The sequence below is a fragment of the Carassius auratus genome, unplaced genomic scaffold (genome assembly GCF_003368295.1).
Source record: "Carassius auratus strain Wakin unplaced genomic scaffold, ASM336829v1 scaf_tig00014173, whole genome shotgun sequence".
Lineage (NCBI taxonomy): Eukaryota > Metazoa > Chordata > Actinopteri > Cypriniformes > Cyprinidae > Carassius > Carassius auratus.
In genome coordinates, this window is record NW_020524476.1 from 26,725 (window position 1) to 39,112 (window position 12,388).

Below are 12,388 nucleotides of genomic sequence, written 5' to 3' on the forward strand. Positions count from 1 at the left end.
CAGTAGATGTCTATATTTTCCTGCTTTAAAGTTGTAGACTTGAAGCTGAAACAGTCACATCTGCAGTTCCTCGAGTTCACCGCTAGAGGTCAACACAACAGGTTATGCATGTCACTGTAGTGTCCAAACCATAGGCCAGTGGTTCCCAACCTTTTTTCAACTCACGGCCCACACAACCAAACACATATGTTTGCGCGGCCCACTGCAAAAAAAAATTAACTGACCCCGTTATTAATTGTTGGGTTAATAACTTAATACTCAGAAGCTAGATTGTTAACTGTATTTATTGAATGACCTACCCAGTCAGCAAATTTCCTTTGGCAAAGATGTGGGCCAGATAAACAGCTGAGATGTGGCCCAGATTAGTTTGTGTTTGCCGGCCCAGATATGGCCCACATCTCCTTTGCCAGAACTGAACCAAAGCAGTGCCATAAGTCCACCAAGCATGAGCCAAATAATACATTTTAATATGGCCCATATGTGAGCCTTATGTACTCAAAACAATTTACTTTCAACAAGTGTTCAAATAATTACAGCTTTAAGAATAAATATAACATTTGAGAATACATTTAAGAATAAATATAACAGCTACTCAATTGTACTTAATAATTTAAGGTGCAATTCAGTTTAAATAAATAAATATTAATAATATAAATAACGTTCAAAGAGTCTTAGACAATTTTTTTACACCAAAATTCATGTTTTAAAGCATGCATTAATGCTATGTTCAACTCTGAGAGTAATAAAAATCACAGAAAAAAAAAATCAAGAGTAACTTGTACAGAGAACTTTAAAGAGAAATTGCTAAAGTTAAAGAAACTTGAAAGGTAAGTTGAGATGTGTGTTGATGTGCAGGGACGTCTCTAATGAGGTTCGGCAATGTTTTGTTGGGCCTCGCCTTTCTTCAATCGCTCCCTCCTCCTCCCCTCTCGGTCTCCAGCGAGGTGCAACCATTTAATGATGTTGAATTCAATGTCTTTCTTTGAGGCTTTTTCAGTAAGGGGATTCTGCCTGACTGCACCTGCAATGAAGATAAATTTAAATAATGTTAGCAGCAATACAACCTAGAAGCTAGCTCTGGAGGATAATAGAAAAAATAAAATAAATATAAATTATTTCCTTTCATATTTTAATTGCAATTATTAACCACTGTATGAAAACAAATAAAATAAATAACATTTCCAGTATATTTTCAAAAGGAATTGCAAATTGTATTTTTCAGTTTGATGATGGCCAATAATAATACCATCATTTCTTATGACAAATAATTTAGATTTTGTTTTTAGAATATATATTTAGAATACTTTTTCACCAACCGGTTAGAATTTACAACACTGCATGTATTCTGCTTTAAAAAAGACATGAACACTAATGTAAAAACACACTTACACAGATAGCATAAATGTCACGTTTAAGTCCAAAGCCAATGAAGAAGATTCAAATAGAAGTGTTTTTACTAACACAAAATAAACTCAAACAAAATGATGTGAGAGAGCGTGCAAGCACAAACGCACAGACAGCTATACTGAATGCAAGGAGGAACTTAAATACACAGTGATAATGAGCTAAATACAGAAGTGTAGGCATGTGCTGGTATGAAACTTTGACAGTATGATAATCTCAAGCAAAAATATTGATTACAGCTTTATTGATTGATTTATTGATTTACAATATATAAAAAATAAGCAAAAACAAAACAACTTATAAATAAATAAAAATGCAGTCACTCACGTGAGCCAGGGATGTGATCAGCTAATGACAAAAAAAGAGGTAAAACAAGAATAGCTAACGCCATCCCCTGTAATTGTTATTATTTTAATTAAATTGATAAAAAGATAACTTACTATTCAGTACCTCCAGGATTTCAGGGATAGCATTAGCACGTGAGTTTCAACGCCATTCCCTTCTCGAGCCGGTAACTCAACATTACGTCAGCTAAGACTGTCATGATCTGGGTTCCTCCTTTCTCTGTCCCCCTCTTGTGGTCATCCTACTCACTCTTTCTCTAAACCATCACTTTAACTTAATTTGTCTCAGCTGTTCCCACTCACCAAATCCTTCCACCTGTTTCCCCTTTTCCCTGATTCCTCCTGCTATTTCTACCTCCGCTTTCTCTAACCCTTTTGTCAGTTTATTCCTAGCGATCAATGCTGAAGATGCATCTCTTACCTGCTGAATCAAGTGTTGTCCTGTCCTGTCCTGTCTCATCCTGTGCGGTTTGTCTGGAAGTCATTCCCCTTCACGCTCCTTACTGTGCTCTACCAACTCAGACTCTGTGGTCCTGAATGGACACGGTATCCAGCCTACGGTACCCATGCTCTCTGCAGGCTTCGCCTCTCGCCGTACCCTCTGTCGGAATCTCCCACTGCACCTGGCTCGGCTGCCGCTCATCCCGAGTCCCAGTAACCTGTTTATCTGCAACCTTTTGTTAAAGCTCAGGGTTTACGAGCGAAGATTTCTGTTTGACTGATACCTCTGTCTCCGGAGTGGATTTATGTTACCCATTTGATTTTTTGAATGTCTCATTTACATTAAAAGACTGTGATTGAGAGTCTCGCCTTTTGGTCCTCTTTCTCTCCCATAACAAAGATGTATGTGGGAACTCCTCCCTTCTCCACTTTCACTGAAATCTTATGGGCTGATGCCAGCTGGGGACAGCTGGCCAATTGACGCAAAGCATGCAAATACTGACAGGTCAGCGGGCAGTATAAAATGCATGGGCACGAAAATTACGTCAGAATCTCTTTCTTCACACTAGAAGTCTTATCTAAGTCATCATGGAAGTTGCAATAGAGGACTACCCACCCTGTTTTTCCTCTCCACATCCGATGGCAGCTACTGCTAGACTTGGACCTTCACCAGTTCTGTGTGACCTGCCTGGGCCTCACACGGACCACACGTGCGCCCACTGTGCCGAGCTGCCAGTGTGCGCCCTCAGAGCCAGAGTTGCTCGGACAACAGCGGGAATGAGGCCCACTGCAGCCAGTGAGCCGCTGGTGGGCCCTCCCCTACCCGAAGACGAGTTCGACATCGGCTTGGTGGAAGATAGTTTCCGCCCCGCAAACTTCGTCCTCTTTGGAGCTGGCGAAGAAGACAACTCCATGTCGCTTTCGGCGTCGGAAAAGGGTTTAGGCGTCTCAGTTGGACTGCTCCGACCAAGAGGGCCCTGCAGACCTCCAGGAGTAGAAGATGGTGATTTGACAATGACCATATCGCTGATTCATGGCACTTATTTGGTGTACACTGGCACAGGAAATTCAATTTATTTTTTGTATGCTTAATTTTCGAATACAATGACTGCACCAAAATTTTATGACTTGTTATCGGAAGCAGCTCATTGGATTTGTTAAACAATTATGCAAGTAATCCTAATAGCGTCTACCCTTTAGACAACCAAATTGTTCTTAGTATTGAACCCCCTGTCAGGCACTGCAAGAGTGCTCCCGGTTGAGCCAACCTTTGCCTTTTCTATAAAAAAAGTGAGTATTTACCTCCCATCAGACATCGGTGAGAGCATCCCGTCTAGACCACATAACTTTATCCTTTCTACGGTCGACGAGGCTTACCCATTAGACGCCGTCAGTATTGAGCTCCTGTTGGATGTTGGCGAGAGTCTCCCGGCTAGACAACTTTTTTCATCCTTTGGTCAAAAAGGCTTACCCATCCGATGCTGTCAGTATTGAGCTCTCATGGGATGCTGGCGCAAGCCTCCAGGTCACACACCCTTACCTTTTCTTCCTACGGTCAGTGAAGCTTACCCGTTCGATGCCTTGAGTATTGAGCTCCTATCGGATGCAGGCGAGAGCCTCCTGGCAACACAACTTTACCCTTCCCGTCTTATGTCCGGAGAGGCTTACCCGTTTGATGCCTTGAGTATTGAGCTCCCATCGGACATCGGCGAGAGCCTCCTGGCTAAACAGCCTTACCTATTCCTTTCTACGGTCGGCGAGGCTTACCCGCTCGGTGCCTTGAGTATTGAGCTCCCATCGGACATTGGCAAGAGTCTCACGGCCACCTAACTTTTTGTTCCTGTTTGACGGGTCACAGTGCTCACTGTACGACGACAAGAGTCTCCACCTCCCACCAAACCCTGTCCAAATCTTTTCCCCCCGCCTGCTGAGGCTTACCCTTTCGATGTTCTGAGTCCTGATCTCCCATTGGATGCTGTGAGAGCCCGTGCAGGTGGGTTTACCTTCACCTGCTCCCCGGCTGGCGAGGCTTACACGTCCGATGCCGTTGAGTATAATGCTCGTGTCAGATGTCGGCGAGAGTGCTCCCGATTTGGTTTACTTTACTTGCTGCACACAAACAGGCCTTATACATCTGATGCCATGAGTATTGATCTCCCGTCAGGGGTTGCAAGAGTCCTCTTTGTCAGCAGCCCAAAGCCTGTTTATCTGCTCAACTGAGAGGACCTACACATCTGTCGTCCTAGTCTTGATCTTTAGTCGGAGGCTTCATGGGTCCTCTTGGTCAGTTATCTGCCCTGGTTGCCCACTGATTAGCAGGTGCTCATCAGCCAGTAGGGCCCATATGCCAACACTGTGACCTATTCAGTCGAGGCAACTTGGGCCCTCCTGGTCGGGCTATCCAATCACGTTGCTCCTCCTCTATCGGCTGGTAGGGCTCATTCGTTCCAATGCAGTGAGGTGCTCCTGTTGTGCAATGGCTCGAGCCTTCCCGACCAGGCGCCCCAAATCACATAGTCCGATACAAGCAGCCGGGTAGGGCCTATCTCTCCAAATAGGTAAAGTCGCTCCCACTGGAGTACATAGGCTCTTCCGACCTGCCAACCAGAGGGGTACTCTAGGTTCGGGCCATTCCTGAGCTCGGAGCCCCTTCCCCGAACAGCATGCCAAATATGCATTATAATACTTCAGCTAATTATATGTAAGTGTGAACTCGTGAAACAAGGACTCCATGAAACAGGTAGACAGGCTGGTATATATGGACAGGTGAAAACGATGAAAGTGGAGACAATGTAATTGTAATTAACAGGTGTGCAATTAACAGTGATGAATGGGACAAAGGCTTGTGGCAAGTGTAGTGCCTGCAGTGGGTGACTATGGGGAAGTGAAGAATGTGGGAGATGTGGGCCAGAACTGAGCCACATGTCATTTGCTATCTGGGCTGGTTTGTCACACATGGCCAGTTCTGGCCCACATACAACAACCAGAACTCAACCTACAAACTGGTTTGTAACACATACAACAAGCCAGATCTGACACTAAAACCAGCTTGATGTGTGTGGGCCAAATCTGGCCCAAATGACCTCTGCCACTGACAGAACTCAACCATATGTGCCATATTTTGCCCAGATAAGGCCTGGAAGTGTATGCTAAAGTCCTCTAAAATATCAACCATGTAAAAGTAAAGAACTGAACAGGTTCACAATAATACAGCACTTAACAAAATCTGCTGATAATTTAGGGTAGAGATGAATAATTAAGTCAAATTCACATAAAGTATTCTCCCTGCTGCTGTAATCCTCCATTCAGCATTCAAATAATATTGTAATTATACAAGTTACAACATGTCCCTCAGGTTTCACAGGCAAGGCTTAAGCCTGTAGTCTCAGACTAAAATGCAGGTTTGAACTGTTTTACCTGAAATTAAATTAGTTTTGTACATGTTCATATGATCTACCCATTTCCTGTTTTTTCAACCAAAAATGTAAAATGCTGTCATCATTTACTCACCCTCAAGTTGTTCCAAAACCATATGAGTTTCTTTCTTTTATTCATAAAATCATCTATTGTGTTCAGGTTTTGGAATGGTTTTGGAACAACAAAAAATAAAAAACTAAGGTTTTGGAACAACCTGAGGGTGAGTAAATGATGAAAGCATTTAATTTGTTGGGGTGAACTAAGCATTTATATCCTGAAAAAATGAGAGGAGGAAATTAATATAAAAGACTTTATTTTCTAACATGCCTTTGCTGTCAAGGCTTTGACAAAAAAATGTAACAATACATTGTTACTTCACTTTCATTTATGTTAAATCTCTTTTCTGATGCATTGCCATAAGTCCACACTAAACCACTTTGGCAAAATGTTTCTGCTGCAAGGTTAAAACTTTCAAGCAAGTTGCTGCTCTTTTCATTCTTGTTTGACTAAATCATGTCTGGACTATTGCAAAGCTTTCCTGGCTTTTAAATGTTACTTTAGTCAGCTTTCTTGGAATGTAAGTGCTTTTACTTTCTGTGACATCACTGATTTTGTCTGTCGCCAGAGGCACAACATTACTGAAAGTTTCAATCTGGAGAGCAAAGATGAAAGATACTAAGAATTGTTTAATGCAATGATAAAAGTTTGCTAAAATTATAAATTGACAATTACAGAGTTTATATGTAATACAATTAAATGTAAAACTAATAATAATAACTTTAATATGATAAGAAAATATGTTCGATCGTTAGTATGGATATAAACCTTAAATATAATGAGCCAAACATTTAATTACACATTTTTATATTTATATTTTTGTAATTTTACACAACTTTGTATGTAATTTAAGCAAAAAATAAAAAATACTGTATAAATACAGTAATTGTCCTGTTAATTTTTGGACAGTGAAAGGGAATGATAAAATCCTCATGATGTGACTTTTAGAGCAGTTCTAGAGAAAGGAAACCACACATCTGTGCTATTCATTAATCAGAGATGAGCAGAACTTGCAGGATTCATATTTTTGAGGCTTAATATTCACAGACATTAGTCCATGTCATGTCACATTTTTATTTTGCTGTACTAATCTGTTTGATGTATCCATTCAAAATGAGGCAAATTCTGTGACATTCTGCGCTATACAGTAAATTCTGTTTTTATAACTGGATTCCGTGATTCCGTCCACATTTTACAATCATGGAAATCATAGGGCTGTATGTCACACTATGTTTCTCCAAATCTGTTCCCATGAAGAACATTTTCAAAATTGAGCAAGAATTAGTGCAGGGATCTATGCATTTTCTGCAACATCGTAAGAAATGTTGAAAAATTTCTGATAATGAAATGCTGCCCTGCAGCGCTACATTGACAATGTATGTACTCCTGGACGCCCATTAACGACACTGATTACAGGTACGAGTCCACTGAACAGTTCAGTGGCCTAATGGTTAGAGAGTCGGACTCCCAATCGAAAGGTTGTGATTTCGAGTCCCGGGTCGACAGTAATTGTGGGTGGGGGGGTGCATGTACAGTTCTCTCTCCACCTTCAATACCACGACTTAGGAGCCCTTGAGCAAGGCATCAAACCCCCAACTTCTCCCTGGGCGCCGCAGCATAAATGGCTGCCCACTGCTCTGGGTGTGTGTTCACAGTGTGTGTACACTGCTCTGTGTGTGTGCACTTCGGATGGGTTAAATGCAGAGCACAAATTCTGAGTATGGGTCACTTTCACTTTTTTTTTTTTTTTCATGCGCCGCCCCCTGCAGTTTGGTCCTGGTACTTCCGTACAGTGAAGATCCAGGCTGATCTCAGCGATGTCATGCTGCAGTATGAATCTTTCATTTAATACGGATGATGATGTTTTAGGTGGGATTAGTGATGTTGATGTTTCATCTTAAATAATCTCTCCTGCGCTTTTCTCAGATTTACAGTTCCTTCTGCCAAACTTGTTTGAGTCAGCTGGTCACATGTTTCTAGCTCTCAGGTAGCTACATACATACATTTATCCGTTATGATATTTCCTCTAGTGTATGTGTGTTGTGTGTAAATGTATGGTCATCCACTCTCTCTCTCTCTCTCTCTCTCTCTCTCTCTATGTATAAAGAATACTGCAAGCATCTGCTGATGGCTGAGAATAACACACACTTCCTGGCAGACTTCCTGTCTCTGATAGTGGAGCTCTCACCTGAATCTGATCACTGTGAGTAACATTCACCTCTAGACCACAACTGGGCTGAATATTACATGTTGCAGGAATAACAAATCAATTTAAGTGCTTGTTATTAAACTTCACAGCACTATAATAAAATAATACAGCAACATTTTTTTGGCTCTGATAAAATATTACAGCATTTAATGTGGTATTACAGCTCTAACTAAATATTTCAGTATTTATCAATTATTGTTACAGAACTAATGACTTCTTAATATTACAGCTTTAAGTATTAATAAATATTAAACCATTGATTGCTCACTCACAATTAAATCTTAGATAAGAATATTTAAATATAGTAAGCAGTATTGATTGTGAAATATTTTATTTCTTATAATCATATATGTACATATTACAAAGCCAATTTTTATATTATCTTTATATCACGCCTTCTTAAATATCAGTATTATATTGGCAAAATCTAATTACACCAGTCATAATGAATAAATGAATCATCATGAGCTTAAAATAACATTTTTATAATTTAATAATTTTATATTCTGGCCATCGGAAATACCTCACACAGATGAATTTAGAAAAACATTTGTCTCTGATCATGAATCTTTCAGTGAACCGTGAGAAGCGTCTGACTGAATGTTTTGTAATGTGCTCACAGGTGATCAGGGTCTGATTCATTACTTGATCTTGGATTCTGGGATGCTCTGGGATCTCACCACACGAAAGAGTGAACGGACACGAGCCCGAGAACGAATCAATATCAGACGGTGGTGCGAGCTGAAAGAGGCAACATGTAGCAAAACGGATGGAGACCTAGGCTTCCTGCTACTGGATTTGTAAATAGTACGTGTACATTTGTTTCCAAATGCGGTTTCTGCATTCACCAGTTCTGTCAGCTTAGTCAATAAATTCACATGTATTGCGCTACCCACAACAGTATTTACGACACTGGTAACACACAATTGAGCTTATCAACCACACTGTGATGAAATGTTCCATTATGTCAAGAGATAAGCAGATTTATATGGTGTCACATATGGTGTTGAAAATAAATGACACAGCAGATGAGAAGATTTCCTATTCTCTGTTTTTATTTGAGCTCCATTAGATGAGACATGTTACATCAGATCCTTCTCTTGCCGTTTACTGTTGCTGTCAGGAACCTTTTTTTAGAGGAAGGACGGCATTTAACGAACCTGCTTAAAACAAAAGTCACATTTCATAACATACATTTTTGGTTTTAATTATGCTGGGCAACAATTAATCGCATTCAAAATAAAAGTTTTTGTGTATATAATATGTGTGTGTACAGTGTACATTTATTATGTATAAAGACACACACATAGACTATATATTTTGAAAAAAATTAATTTATTTACATGTATATATTAATATGCATATACTTTATATATAAATATTTTAATATATAAACATAACATATTTTTTCCTAAATATACATGTACTAAATATACACAGTACACACACACACACATTATACACAAAAACTTTTATTTTGGATGTGATTAATCACGATTAATCATTGCCTAGTTTATACTAGTTATATTTATATTGCTCCAGGTCTTCAAGTATAAAAGCAGAAAACGAGGCAAAAGGCACAAATTACAAACAACTGTATCTTGCATGTGAGGGGTCCAGAGTGTTTTTGCCAGCCCTTTTATTCACTCTGGATGAGAGTAGGGGTACCAGTGATTCGCTAAACAGCAGTCTGGGACTATCCACCGTAGTCTTCTGAGGTCAGTTTTGGCAGCTGAGCTGAACCTGCCTGGAGAAAGTACAAGGTGTCAGGTTCTCAGGGGCTTTGCAAAGGTAAACAATCCTGAAAGATGACCCCCACTTAGTGTTGTGAAATACATTAAGACATGATTTTTGAAAAACATTTATGGACAGATAGGTTGAGATTGACCCTTGATGGACCAGCACCAGTTCAAGTCAGACATAATGCAGTAATGGTGTGAGCTGCTACAACAATGATCAAGACGGGCCTTGCAAGGTAGGAGATGAACTAAAAAAAATAACTTACTGACAGATTCTGGAAGATAAATTCATCAATCAGTACTGGAAGAGGTGCTTTCCCATAAAGCCTTCTTGTATTTGATTGTCTTCATGTATTTATCAGCATCAGAGTGTGATTTTTTTTAAGCGTGGGTTGTGTTTCTAGATTCTTGAAGTCTCTGAGAACATAAAACTTTGTAATTCTGGAGACTCAGGCCGTAGCTCTGGAAAATGGTGGAACTGGAGACTAAATGGTTCCTGACGGTTTTACTACTATTATATTAGTATTGCATCCCTCTTGTAGGCATTTAATAATTTTCAACTTTTCAGTGTGAGTTAAATCTCTTGATGCATTTTACCTGTAAAAGAAAAACCTGCTTTAAAATAATTATGCACACCTGAGTATAAGACATTTTTTTTACTTCCAGCCCTGGTTAATAATTATATTTAAGTTTAATAAAATATTATTAACAAAAGTAATAGAGGTTATTAAGATAGATGTGGTTTGGAATCGGTAAAGTAAACCTGCATAATAATTTATGCAGGTTTACTTTAAATAAAACAACTTATGGTACATTTTACTAAACCTTCGTTTATTCAGAATGTGTTGTACACTCTAAATAAAATAACTTTGAATTATTTATGTGTAGAGTTTTTTATTATTTTTTTTTATTAATTTTTTTAGACTTTGTCTGTCTGATGAAGTGTTATTATTTCTATTGTGTTCATTAATCCCATATATTAATCAACATTAATGAAATGCACTTGTTGAGTCAGGACAAATCCAGACATGGATTGTAACTAACATCCTCAAATACTTCTGTCTTGGTTTGTTTCATATCATTAAGTTTACATGATTTTGCTTGTTTATTAGTTGCTGTATAGCATGTGCTGATTTATTGTCTGTTCTCTTTCTGTCTTCAGTTTGGATGAATGCAGTATTACAAACAGTGTCTCATCCTGACTTCAGCTCTGAAATCAAACCCATCACACCTGAGAGAACTGGACCTGAGTGGAAATAAAATAGAAAACACAGGAGTGAAGCATGTCTCTGAAACACTGAAGGATGTACGCTGTAAACTGGAGAGATTGAGGTGAGGAACATTCACAAGAATCAAAATGATTAAAATCACTTAAACAGTTTAAAGAAAAACACTTTACAGTATACTCAAAATTATACTCAGTATACTCTGCTTCCTTTTGATAGATGGCCACTTCTGTGTGGGAAAATAGACTATAGAAAAGACTGTAGTGTAGACTATAGAAAATAGACTATAGAAAAGATATTATATAACAATAACACCTGTATGGCTCCTACAAGGAATCTAACAGCAGCCAGTATTGCACACAGAGATCTGATTTCATCATCATCAGTCTGTCTGGAGTGACATGAAGAAACACAACAAACAGAGACAGACTCAATCCAGAAGAACTGTGGCAACGTCTCCAGAACCCTTGAAGAAACCTTCCTGCAAAGCAACCTGAAAAATATGCACAAGTGTTCCCATGACAAAAAAAAAAATAATATATTAAAAATGTCACCCCAAATGTTGATTTGATTTAATTTATAGAAGTTAACTGATAAATTACACGTATGGCATTTTGACAGCCTCCTCACTTTGCAGCATTTTCACCTTAAACTTTCCGCAGTACTAGCTTTGCAGGTCGGGTTCTTCCGGTGTCTTGAGGATCTCTCCACAGTTCTTCTGGATTGAGTCTGTCTCAGTTTGTTGTGTTTCTTCATGTCACTCCAGACAGACTGATGATGAGAATCTGATCAGATCTCTGTTTAGATCACTGGCTGTTGTACAAACAAAAATCTGGAATGTTTAGAATGAAAAGCTGACATTTGCTACTGACACACTACAGCAGGAGATAGAAATAACTGACGTAAAACCATTTTGGTGTTGCTGAAAATACTAATGGCCTAAGACTTTTACTGCACATTATCCCGCTCATTACATGGCATTCTCTGACTTAAGTGAATAGTTGGACACAAAATTGATTTGAGTTGAAATATTTTATTAGCTCTATAAAACAAAGCTTCCACAAAGAAAAACAGTTCCTAAAAAACGTCTGTGAGCCTGGAAGTTCAAATAAAATGGACTTTTAAGGCACAATGTTCAGTCGTATCATTAATCGCCTCAAACGACAACAGATGTTATCAGGGAATAACACACCTCAGAATGCCCGACTGACCAATCAGAATGTGTTTTTATTTTATTTTTTAAGGCAAAGTCACATTTGTATTTGTTCTTTATTATACATACAATCATTAGCATGTGTTACTCTTTAAAGTGACTCAACAGGATTCACACAAACAGAAAAATGTATGAATGGAATGTGTGTTTTAAATGTATTATATTTAAAACAAATACTGTTTTATAAAAATGTATAGGAGATCGTGTAAATTTAATTTCTTTTTACCCCCCCCCCCAAAAAAAAAACTGTAACTTGAATATAGTAACTAATTTGCCCTTTGTTCCACTGAACACTGATTGTTTTCTCTTCTTTTCTACCTTACAAAGTAGATGAAGAT

General features: G+C 38.8%; 1 long non-coding RNA gene across 1 annotated transcript; it reads left to right on the forward strand.

Moving 5' to 3' along the window:
* The first annotated feature begins 7,419 nt into the window (after nucleotides 1-7,419).
* Nucleotides 7,420-10,944, forward strand: LOC113074260 (uncharacterized). The gene is made up of 4 exons (XR_003280619.1): nucleotides 7,420-7,493; nucleotides 7,590-7,650; nucleotides 7,771-7,866; nucleotides 10,774-10,944. It is a non-coding gene; the product is annotated as an uncharacterized LOC113074260 (long non-coding RNA).
* Nucleotides 10,945-12,388: the final 1,444 nt, after the last annotated feature.